The sequence below is a fragment of the Dermacentor albipictus genome, chromosome 1, assembly GCF_038994185.2.
Source record: "Dermacentor albipictus isolate Rhodes 1998 colony chromosome 1, USDA_Dalb.pri_finalv2, whole genome shotgun sequence".
In the NCBI taxonomy this organism is placed as follows: Eukaryota; Metazoa; Arthropoda; class Arachnida; order Ixodida; family Ixodidae; genus Dermacentor; species Dermacentor albipictus.
Genome location: NC_091821.1, coordinates 217,453,050 through 217,464,924, shown reverse-complemented (window position 1 = coordinate 217,464,924; position 11,875 = coordinate 217,453,050). Strand labels below are relative to the sequence as shown.

The window sequence follows — 11,875 nt, the reverse complement described above, 5'->3', positions numbered from 1 at the left end:
GCTTCCATTACCTTGGAATAATTTCTTTCATATGTTTGTACAGGTTTTCTGGAGTTGTAGGGGCACTTGCATGTCAAACTCAGTAACATGGTCTTATTCACTTGTGAATCTGTGGCAGAGTTATTAACACTTGTATGTATTTTCGTAAGTGAATCCTTCCAAATACTTACTTTTTTTGCAGAGTAGCAAAACCTCCTTAACTCGCTGCTTTTGTGTTTTTACGTTTTATTTCAAGAAATAGTGGTCCCATCGTATAGTATGATGCATAAAATTATAGCCTGATCACTGGTGTTTTGAATGAAATTATAGCAGTAATAATTTCTCTGACAATTTTTAAGCATTTCTATGTAAAACTTCAAAGAAGCACCTCAAGAAACAAATGAAAGTGAGAATTTGCCATATTTAGCATAAGTACTGAGAGTAAATAAACATAAAAAACTGAGATATACGAAATGTGCATCTGGTTCCTGGTTCCCAACTTAAGTCAGACCACATGAAAAAGTTCTAAAGAGTTGTTGGCAGCAGTACCAGCCATAGTATTGACGCCCAATACTATGGCCAATACGATGCCCATGCTATGCAAGAAAGCAGTGGCTTTGCAAATGTGAAAACAGGTTAAGTGCCTATTGTAAAGGAAGAATTTGTTTTTACTTATTGCAGCAGGCACCTGTCTTCTTTTTTTAAGGCATGTTTTAGGGCTGTGAAGCAATGGCTGTCAGTTTAGGAATCATTCAGAAGCCTCTTCATTTGTGTATATTGTCTTTGATCAGCTTTTCTGTGCAAGCGATTTGCTCTAGTATGTGTTCAACTGGCACGGGAGCCTCCACATGCTTTAAGTTCCTGTACAATGCTTTACAGTAATGAATAAGAGCACTTCCACAGGTGGCTCTAATATGTAAGGCATTAGGCAGCTAGTTAAGGTTCAGCTGAAGGTCAGTCTGAAATTGACTGCCTGGTCTTATCCTCCGTGGTTGCTTAGTGGCTGGGGTGTTGGGCTGCTAAGCATGAGGTCGCGGGATCGAGTCCCAGCTATGGCAGCATTTCGATGGGGGAAAAATGCGAAAAAAAACCCATGTACTTAGATTTAGGTGCACGTTAAAGAACCCCAGGTGGCCCAAATTCCCGGAGTCCCCCACTATGGCATGCCTCATAATGAGATTGTGGTTTTGGCACATGAAAGCCCATAATTTAATTTTAACTACGTAGTCTTGTCTGAATGAAAGCACCACGCGACAGGAAGGATTGCCCGTAAAACTTTGTACAAATATTGTCGAAGCGCTGATGAATAAAAGCACCCCATGATGGGAAAAATAAATGCACTTGATGTTAACTGAACACAATTATCAAAATAATATGCACTATACACTCATGAGTGCTTACCATTGTTTGAGGTGTCATTAAAACAGCCTATGCATCTGATCAGAAAATTGACAACACAAGAGGGGCTTCTATTTCTTCACTGCTACTGTCATTTAAATATTATATTGCCCAGTCAACCAAAGTGCAAATTTTGCATCATTTAATTGAAGTGCTAAAAGCACTGGAGGCTAGTTTCCATAATACTGCCATTCAAAGTTTTCTTTTTCCATACTCTCTAATGTGTCAAAAATTGTCATATCTGACAAATAGTTAAAGTTCAGTCGCCATCTCTGACGGTGCATGATGTTGCTAACGTAAGAATTCCAATGGAAATGTTTAGCAACGCTTGGAAGAATTGTCAATCAAATTGATCTATTTCTATTGGCCTGGTAATGAAACAGTTATGTGGGGTGGCTCATTTCCATATTTCCTTAATACACTTTCTCTAGTTATTTGCAACTATTCACACACACAGGGTATGTGCACATAACGTAAGGCTGTATGTAATCTCTGAGCATGTATATGCTAAGAAATACTGTATTCAAAAGCCACTTATACTGAGAACAAATGAAATATTTCAGCATATTCTGCTGCTGCTCCAATTGCCTTTAGTGTAAGTTAACATTGCATGCACATTGCAGAACAAAAAGCAGTCAAGTACACATACACAACTTTAGAGCAGTAATTGAAGCAGTTCACTAACCAGTGGGGACAAAATTGACTCTGTGAGGGTGCATTATTTTAAGCCTACTTTGTTCATTATCTCATTTGGATCTTAAGAGATATATTTTCTCCGTATATTTTCACTGAGTGTGAGTATGAAGAGCATACTACTGTGCAGTTATTTATGTTCCTTTGTTGCATTGAGATCATTATTCATTGATTTCACATGCATTGCTTGAATTCTCCTTCTGAATGAGATGTATTTAGACGAGGTTCCGTATAAAGTCCAAGAGCTATAACCCCGTCGCCGCGCGTCGTATGCTGTGTGTGCGAATGAAAGCACAGGGTGGTGATGGTGATGATGAAAAACTTTTATTCTATAAATTGAGTTTGCAGGCCAAAAATAGCCTTTAACATAGGTGGAGTCCTTAGTCAGGGATCCCACTGGATAAAGCTGCTACCCGCACCCGTTGAAGCCCTTTGAGACTCCAGCGCCGAGCAATTGAGTAGGGCTGCCTCCCATGCCTCTCTAGTGGGGGAAGGGTTGGGGGAAAGGGACGGATTCATCTGACATGCCCACACCATGTGAAAGTTATCGGATACTTCTCCACAGTGAGTGCATCGCCCATCAACTTTTGGGTCAAAATGTTTCGCTATTGCAGGACACAACAGGGTGTTTGTCTGCAGGCGCTGCAGGGTTCGTTCGTCGGCCTTACTCAGGCCCTTAGCAAGGACCGGGAAAAGCTGATGACGTTCGCAATAGTCTGCCAGGATTTCTCTGAACTGCAGAAGCGGTTGTCTAATCTCTGAGCCGAAGAGTCTGGTTGAGGTGCCCGGTGGGTAAGCGCTCCGGCGGCTGCGTCCACAGCCTCGTTACCTCTAAGGCCCTGGTGGCCCGGAGTCCAAATAATGTGTTTGGGTGAGGGGTCCGATTCCCTCACGGCCTGCTTTAAAATGCGGTAGGCTAATGGTGATACCTCGCCCGCCAGGTAGTGCTCACAGGCTCTGCGCGAATCTGTGATGATTACCTTCGAATTCGGGTCCGAGGCGGCAAGTGCTATAGCAACCTCCTCGGCCTGCGTGGAGTTGAAAGCGCGGTAGGAAAGTCCGTTAACTGGTTGGTCCTGGTGAGCTACGGCAGCCGTGTAGAATCCAGTGGGCGACGGCCCTGCCACATGAACGTAGTATACACCCTGTTTTGATCCATATTGGTGTTCGAGGGCCCGAGCGCGCGCTTTTCGTCTGCCTTCATGTGTCTGTGTGTCCATGTTGCGCGGGAGTGGAGGAACCCAGAGCTTGTGACGCCAGAGCTCCGGGAGCCTGCATGTCTCCTCTGGAATGCACTCGTGTTGTGTGTGCAAGCGGTCTAGCAGGTGGCGCCCGGACACCGTCTGCGTGAGTTGCGTGTATTGGTTCACAAGGTGGGCCTCCTTCACTCCTGGTAGGAGTTAAGCACGTCTAGAGCCAACAACTTAGCATTGCAGGTAGCCACTGGGAGGTCCAAAGCTCGCTTTGTAACCTTCCTTATGATGGCGTCGGTGCGTTCGTGTTTTTTTGTAGTGCGAAGGTAGGGTACGGAGTATAGGATCCTGCTGGTTACGAAAGCATGGGCGAGCTGAAGCGCTTCCCTGCCCCGCAACCCGCCGCATTGTTGGAAACGCGGTGGATAATACGTCTGACTTGTTCGCCTACGCGTTTGAGTTTGTCGATTGTGGATTCCGGGTTGAGTCTGTGACGGATGAACAGACCCAGGATCCGGATCTCCTCGACCTCTCTAATAGGACCTCCCACCAGAAAGAGACACAAACTCGTGTTGTCTTTGGTATTGGTTCTGGTGTGAAGTTCTGATTTCGCAGGAGCGCATTGGAGACCACAGTGATAATATAGCTATTGACGATGGAGGCGGTCCTCCATTTCCCCAAACGCTCCCTTCGGTAGTCCAACTTGTTATGTCATCCGCGTAAAGTGCGTGATGGATGCCTTCTACCCGGGTTAATTGTTGTGGAAGTTACATCATGACAATGTTGAAAAGGAGTGGCGACAAGACCGCTCCTTGGGGAGTGCCCCGTGTGCCCATGGTGTATGGGCCATATTCCTCATCCTCGATCTTAAGGAGGGCCTGACGCTTCGAGAGGAAATCTCTGGCATAGGCAAATGCCTTGTGCCCGCAATCCGTGGTGCTCAGGTTTGCCAGGATGCTGCCATGTCGAACGTTGTCAAAGGCCCCCCTAAGATCGAGGGCAAGGATGGCCTTGTCGTTGTGGCGCATGGCCGTGGGTCGTATTATGTCGCTATGTAGTTGGACGAAGACGTCCTGTGCAGATATATGCGGGCGGAAACCAAACATAGTGTCTGCAAAGAGCCCTTAGCCTCCATGTACGGAGAGAGGCAATCCCGAACCATCTTCTCCATAAGTTTGCCCGCGCACGAAGTCAGTGAGATGGGCCTTAGGTTGTCGGTATTTACGGCCTTGCCTGGCTTAGGAATGAAGGGGACCAAGGAGGTCTTCCAATTGGGAGGGAGTGGACGCCCGTCCCAGGTCTGATTAATGTACTCTAGCAAGTGACGGCAGGCCGAGTCCGGAAGATTCGCCAATAGTTTCACTGTTATGCGATCGCGGCCCGAAGCCGTACCACTGCGCATTTTAGCTAAAGCCGCCCTAAGGTCGTGAAATGTAAAAGGGGCATCAAGGTCTGGATTAGGCTTGCCCGCATACTCGTACTCTGGCCCAATCGGGTCCTCTATGCGACAGAGATACCTGTCACACAGCGTGTCCGCGAGTTGAGCTGTTGTGCCTTGGTACGCATGCAACTGCGCCTTTCGCTACCGGGCGCAAGTGGAACTGACAATCCCGGCTCAATCTTGCGCGTCGTATATGGAGGAAAGCGAGGTGGGGGGGCTTCGACTCCGCCAACAGGTGTGTCGTTTGCACGGCCGCGCGCGCCGTATCTTGAAAGGGATCTGCAGACGGTTCATACCCTTGTGTACACTGTGTTCTCGCCGCTCATGCGTTGAAGTTACAGACCGCACGAAGGTCACTTCGCTTGCTGCTTCTGCCGCGCTTGCTAACACCAGCGCCCAGCATTTTGCAGCGAGTGTCCGCGCTCATCTAGTGTGATGTGTTCATGTTTCAAGCATCGATTGCTGTCGCAATCGATGCTTCGCCTTTCGGGCGAAAAGTGCGACTTTTTTGTTTCAATAAATCAATATTTATTGTGAAAACAGGGATTAAGATGTTGAAGACCATCATCAAAAAGCCACTAAATGGGCTTGACAAGGCCCATGTTCCAGCATGCAAGGAAGGTGCAAAATACAGCAGTTGAGGAAACCGTGTTAAGTATGTGCAAAATCAGTGCATAAATAATGAAAATGCAGAGGGATAAGTTAACACAAGTACAATGCACAAACGTAAGGTTTGAATGTGATACATTAAGTTACACATATGTGCATCAAATAATACATACAGCACGAACATTGGATGCACAATTGAAAAAAAGAAAGCAACACAACAGGACAGAGAGGCACAATATTCAGTGTTGATTATTGTTGATTTAAATGCTGAGGTGTAAAGTGTGTAATGTGCCATAATTTATTGAGGCAAGTATCTAAAATGTATTTTTATTTTCGAGGCCTAGGTGACCATGTTTCATAAGAATGGTAGTGTAACTGTCCAAAATAGTTACTAAAGTTTTTTCCATAGGGGTGTAATATTGCATTGCGTTTTTCGACACAGTAATTTCCACACTTCTGACTGCATTGCCGTTTCACATGGACGAATTTCGGTTTAACTCGTAATTATTGTTGATGCAGAATTTCTTAGGCTGCTTCAGTGAAAACAAAGTAAAGCATACTTGAAACTACTTTCGTGCAATACTTCTCATGTTTGAACGCCCTATTCAATGAAAACAAAAACATAAGTAGACAAGCCAGAGTGACATGTCTGCCCATCTGCATTGTTATTGGTTCTTTGTCCACGCTGCACGCCCAGTTTTGGAGGGAAGTTCAGCTCCTCCAAACAAAAAAAATCAGGTACATGGTGGGGCCAACAGCATATTGGCCACATTTGCGATGTTGCAAATCCCAAATCACAGGAGGAAAATTGGGACAGTGTGAAACAGGCTTAAGTTCAGGAAGGAGCAGAGTGGTATGACTGTTAAAAGGGACACTTGCAATAGCCTGAACTGTCTTGTTCTTTATTATGTGTAACTTGTGAATTGTGAAGTAGCAATAGAGTACATGAGGTAAAATCATGTATCTGTCTTGAGTAACGAAAATTGCAGTTAGCGTGGCAGAAACCATAGCTATACTAGAAGCTAAATTTTGTAATGCTTGCTTCGTAGGTTCCTCAGATATTACTTCTGCACATTGAAGGAGAGGCACCATCCGAATCTGAAAATTATGCAGTTTTATTGCAACCTAGGAGCTACCTTTGGCACTATGTAACTGGTTCATTTAAAGACACTTCTCTGAATATCGCATAACTTCTGGCGAGTTTGTGTCCGGTTGAAGTTGTGTGTGTGAAAGTTCCTTGCTTCAAAGGATTGTAGTTTATTCAATAATGCGATTGACAGTGGTTCAAGCAGAATGGTTATACGATGGATTACAGGAACACATACAAGCATACTAACATATAAAATTGATACATTAAAGTAGTGGTTGCCGGTTGCCGTTTTACATTGGCCCTATGAATAAGTTTCATATAATCATCTTTGTGCGCAAGGATACACACGACGGACACATGCTGCTCGTAGAACAAGCAAAATAATTGCCCGCCAAGGCAACTACAATAACATAGCAGAATGAAAGCCAACGCTAGCTGCGGTTGCAATGGACGCGCAATCACCGCGCGGCGTAAAGCCACAGAAAGGAATTTATTCTTAAGACATAAATACACGCCATGTGTAATTATGAACATAATTTGAGTGGTCTGATTGCAAGCAACAGCGTGCGAAACAACACGAATGGCCCCGACGAGCAGAATTACCAGCAGTTACCGACCTTGATGCGGCACAATACACTTCGATCGCAGCACCGCCACAGTATTTTTCGTCGTCGGGCGCCTCACTGCAAAGCATGCGCTGCTCCGTTCCACTCGTCCCGCTCAACCGTATTATAGTACACTCAGTATTATGGTCTTTTAGTGGTGCTACGGAAAGTACGGTATATGGTACAGTAAGTGCGTAATACCGTACCGGTCGAGGACTGCGCATGCGCGAACTTTACCGTACGGAATGACTTTCCGTAGGGCATTCTGGACGGTAAGGAGTCGCTAAGGCTTGGCTGGCACCGTGTGTCGCGAGCCGAGCTGCGCCAAGCCAAAACAGTGAGAAGCTGATGTCGGCCACAGAGTCCACGCCGTGCATGTTCAAGTCTCGTGTGCGTTTTTCACGATGATATGACCAAGACACGAGTTAACATTAATTTACCTGCTGCGACATGACGAAGTAGCAGCAAGACAGCCCTTCTAACCGGTAGGAAACTTCGGCTCAACTGAACTTGTGGCCGTACCCTTCTGACAAGCGTTTAGTATACTCTGGCAGAATGAGAAACCGAAAAACCGAAAATCATCTAAAAGAAACAACTGAAAATAAGAAGTGGCATAAAAAAAAAGCGCTTCAGGTTGGTGGCGCCATCTAGTGACGCAGAGTTTACTTCGAGGGGACGCCGAATTTATATAGCCTTAACTAACTATATTCTACTTGTCTACTGGTGTAAAGTGCCGGCAGCGGTGCAACTGACAAACCCATATCTTTATATGTTGCTTAGGCAAAAACACCTATGTAACAAAAATATGTTTCACGTGATGCAGGACAATGTCACAAGAGGTCGCTACCGGCCTTGTGACTGGCGTCTACGCTTGCCATAACCCGGAACTTCCGTAAAGAATAACGTGTGTGTGGACAAGCTAAACCTTTCTAGTATTTGCCAAAATGAATATTTCGCGCTCAGCACATAGCTATTGTATTCTGCAAGGCCTCAATGTTAGCAACTATCATCATTATCACATTACCGTACGCATCGAGCGGCACACGCAGCTAAAACGTTTTCGCTCATTGCGGTACGTTGGTGCGGAACGGTAATACCGTACCGTATACCGCACCGTATACCGTACTTACCGTACCGTAATACGGCACTGCTAAAACTCTCTATTGTGGGCAAGGACTTACGGAGTCGCCAGCTGTCGAAAGCGCCCCCCCCCCCCCCCCCCCACTGCGTAGTTTGAGGGATAACGCGGCGCGTAATACCGTACCGGTCGAGGACTGCACATGCGCGAACTTTGCCGTACGGAATGACTTTCCGTAGGGCATACTAGACGGTAAGGAGTCGCTAAGGCTCGGCTGGCACCGTGTTAATACGGTTACGGTTATTACGGTTACGGCGCTCAATAAAAACACCACGCGGCAGCACTACTGGAGATTTTTGTAAGTACTCTCAAAACGAGGGAAATCTTTTACTGTGAAAATAATAATCTTGGGCAAACTGAAAATAGATAATCGTTTAAAGACGCTATCTCTTTACCGAATACGTACAGTGAACGCCACCGTGCGCGGTCGCCGCGATGAAGGCTGCCGAACCGGCTTCTTGCGTGAAAGGTAGGCAAAAGCTGAGAGCAACCTATTTGAAATATGTTCTTAGAGTGGGCTGTCTGTGTAATCGAATGGAGCATAACAGAATGAAACCTCAATGCAGCGATCGCACGGGTTCGCTGCGACCGACTACGCGTCTGCATGGATGTTCACGCACCGTGCCGTGAGCCTAGGCCGCAGAATATGGGCATTTGGCAGTACACAATCAACCATTGTTGCGTAGACGCTATCAGAGCTGTTCAAAAATCATTTCGTTAGAGACAAGTTGCGTCGCACTGTCTGTTTATCGTTTTTCTCAGCGTGCGATTTTCCGCTGCTTCTTTTTCGTAATCCAGTACATTAATTCATAACACAAACATGACCATGTGCCATTGCCTTTTTTTAATGTGCTTCTTACCGCTCCCTTTTCATTCCAGTGAATTTGCCCAGAACCTAGCATCAACAATTTCGTAGACCAAATAAAGCGTCATGACATTAGCCGGGCAGCGGGCGCGGGCGAGCGTCTCGGTGCGCGTTTCCGGCTACTCACCGAACATCGCAGTCCCGACGCCGTAGCAGAAATCTTCCTCGCGTCTGTGCTTGCTGCATACCCGAGTTGTAGCCGATGGCTGTTTGCCGGTTCTAAGTTTCGCGAGCCAACCTTCACGCAGCTTCTTGTCCTGCGGCTACGTGTGAATAAGGCTGACACCAGGCTCCGTTGCGTACGTCCGGCTATGCGGCACGAAGCAGTAGCCTACCGTGCTGCACGCCTCCAAAAGCAGCCATTACCTATTATAGTGCTTTCAAATGATGTCACGCAGATACCCAAGGCTGGAAAAATTCACCACTTAACCAAAACCGCAGCGCAGGTGGAACTTTAAACTTTCGTTTTTAGTTCGCTCGGTGCTTCCGAAGCAGCTGACGCGGCCGCTGGGTCCACGTGATCCCTCATTGCACGTCACGCCGACGGTGGTGTCAGCTTTTCCAGTGATGGTGCTCGCCCCCAATAGTGAGAAACTCTCTGGGCCCGTGAGTATCGTTCGGTTCGTCATTCGCGCATTTTTCTCTGACGGACGTATAATTTAGTGCCGCTGTACCGTTTTGCTTGCGCGTTTATTCGGCGTTCATCGAACCATCGTGGTACCGCAGAGTTTGTCAGAGTAGGATGTCACATTCTAGTATCAGAGGTAGGCTATTTTGATGTTTATAGGTTGTAACTGGGCTTTGCAAAAGAGCCGCTGCGATCACAGTCGCACGTGCTGCACAGTTGAGAATGGTATTAGCGAATGAGGTCGAATGTGGTACACGGGCCACGGCGAGAACCGCCACTTCGTTGGGTGCCGCCATGTTCATTGACGCAAAACTTTTGCGTCGAGTTGGGGTCGCTGCGCTATTTCGGTGAAATAGCGTCGCCGACGCAAACGCAAAACCCTATTTGAGTCTTGCGAATGTGCAGTGGCGCTGACGCTATATATATATATATATATATATATATATATATATATACACGCACGCGCGCGCGCGCGCGCACACACACACACACACACACACACACACACACACACACACACACACACACACACACACACACACACACACACACACACACACACAGTGGGGCTCCTGTTCGAAAACTGCCTAATGTTCATGGCATGTTCAGTGCAGGCGCGCTTACTCAATCGGTCTTGCTCGGTGACCCTTTGCCCACTAGCCATGACTGTCACACTGCGTTGCAGCCTGGGTTAATATACCCGCGTTTGTTGACGATCTTTCTGTGGTGCCTTCTCTGCGCCGTATATGTCGACGAACCCGGCCGCAGCGCCGTTTGTGCGTCGCGATGTGGAGGAGCGTCGCGTACTTTCCTGACTGCACTTGCAGGGTAAGCATCACGCAGACCCTATACTCCACAAGGTATTGGCTATGCCAGTTAAAGTTTGCATGGTATATGGTAAGCACACGTGCATTGGGCACCTCGCCAAAAGTACTTGCTGCTGCGCCAAATGGGCTTTTTACCTGCGCCAGGACCTGCGCCTAAATGGTTGTGCCACCACTGTTTCAGGGAAACGAGGAAAGCTTTCGCCGTGCAAACGTGTGCGGTTAACCAGGCCACCCTTCCGACGGTGATACGTCGCTTTTGGGGACGTCTTCTGGGAAACAGTGACGCCTTTCGCCCCCGCGTACATGTGCAGGCGATTAAGCGAGCGTCCAGTCTGCAGCGACTGCATTCCCGTGGGACAAAAATATCGTCCCTTCTTGTACCCAAGAATGCACTGCCGAGCCGGGGAGCCCGAACATATTTAAGGCCGTGCCGGCCCATTGTTTAACTTTCACTGTTTTCGCGTGAAAGTTGCGCCGAGCGCGACGGATGCATGCGCGGGCCGCCCCGGCTGACGTGGTTTCGGACTTCGTCTCCGGGAGCGCTCGCTGCCGCCTTGTCGTCGCCGTCGCCGACGTCTGCGCGGTGGTTCGACGGTCCCTGTAGACGCTGTCGTCGGCCTCTCAGCAGACCGGCGAAAACTCAAACAGGCGCGCCTCAACAACGTAACGACGTCGCACCTCAGAACCTTACAAACTAGTACACGTAAATTGGAAAAAAAAGAAGAAAAAAAAAGTCCGTGTTCTTCACTTTGTGAAGAAGGATGACCAGCGAATCTATGTGGGCCCCTTAATGTTGAACTGCACCTCCTCTGCGGGTCGGCCCGGCATTGCACTATCTTCGGCATAGGCCCAGGTATGAGGAGTGTTCGACGCCTGCTTCACCTACGCCGCGGGTCGGCCCGGTATTGTATATCTTCGGAATCGGCCCACGTATGGGGACTTCTTAACTCCTGCGTCATGGCTGAACGAAAAATGGGCGACTTGTTATGGAAGCAACGGAAGCACCTCCGCCGCGGGTCCGCCCGGCATTCCACTATCTTCGGGATTTTTTTCTACACGAAGACAAGATAGTGGGGAGAGTAGCCCTTAACAGCTTCGCTGTAAAAGGCGACGACTTCGGCGTTTAGAGTGCAGGCTGACGCTATTTATTTCTCTCAAAATGAAAGACGCACAGGATAGCCTTTTACTAAGCGAAGACACGTCAAAGCTCTGTCCAACAAAACATCTCGTCTCTTTCTAGGTACCTAGCAAGGCAGCGGGACAAAAATTAGCAAGAAAATATGTACCGCAATTCAAGGTGCTCAGCAGCTGATTAGACGAAACTTAAAGTTCGTGGGGAAAATGCGTCTGGAGTGTCCATATCATTGCTATCGCAATAAAAAAGAAAATGGAGCAGCTCGCTGGGCAGG

General features: G+C 47.5%; 1 protein-coding gene and 1 pseudogene across 2 annotated transcripts in view; one reads left to right on the top strand and one right to left on the bottom strand.

Moving 5' to 3' along the window:
• LOC139054211 (terminal nucleotidyltransferase 4B-like) overlaps positions 1–11,875 on the top strand; it is a 77,060-nt gene that overhangs the window by 2,184 nt on the left and 63,001 nt on the right. The gene's annotated exons all lie outside the window — the stretch shown is intronic.
• Positions 2,451–4,291, bottom strand: LOC135908508 (uncharacterized; annotated as a pseudogene).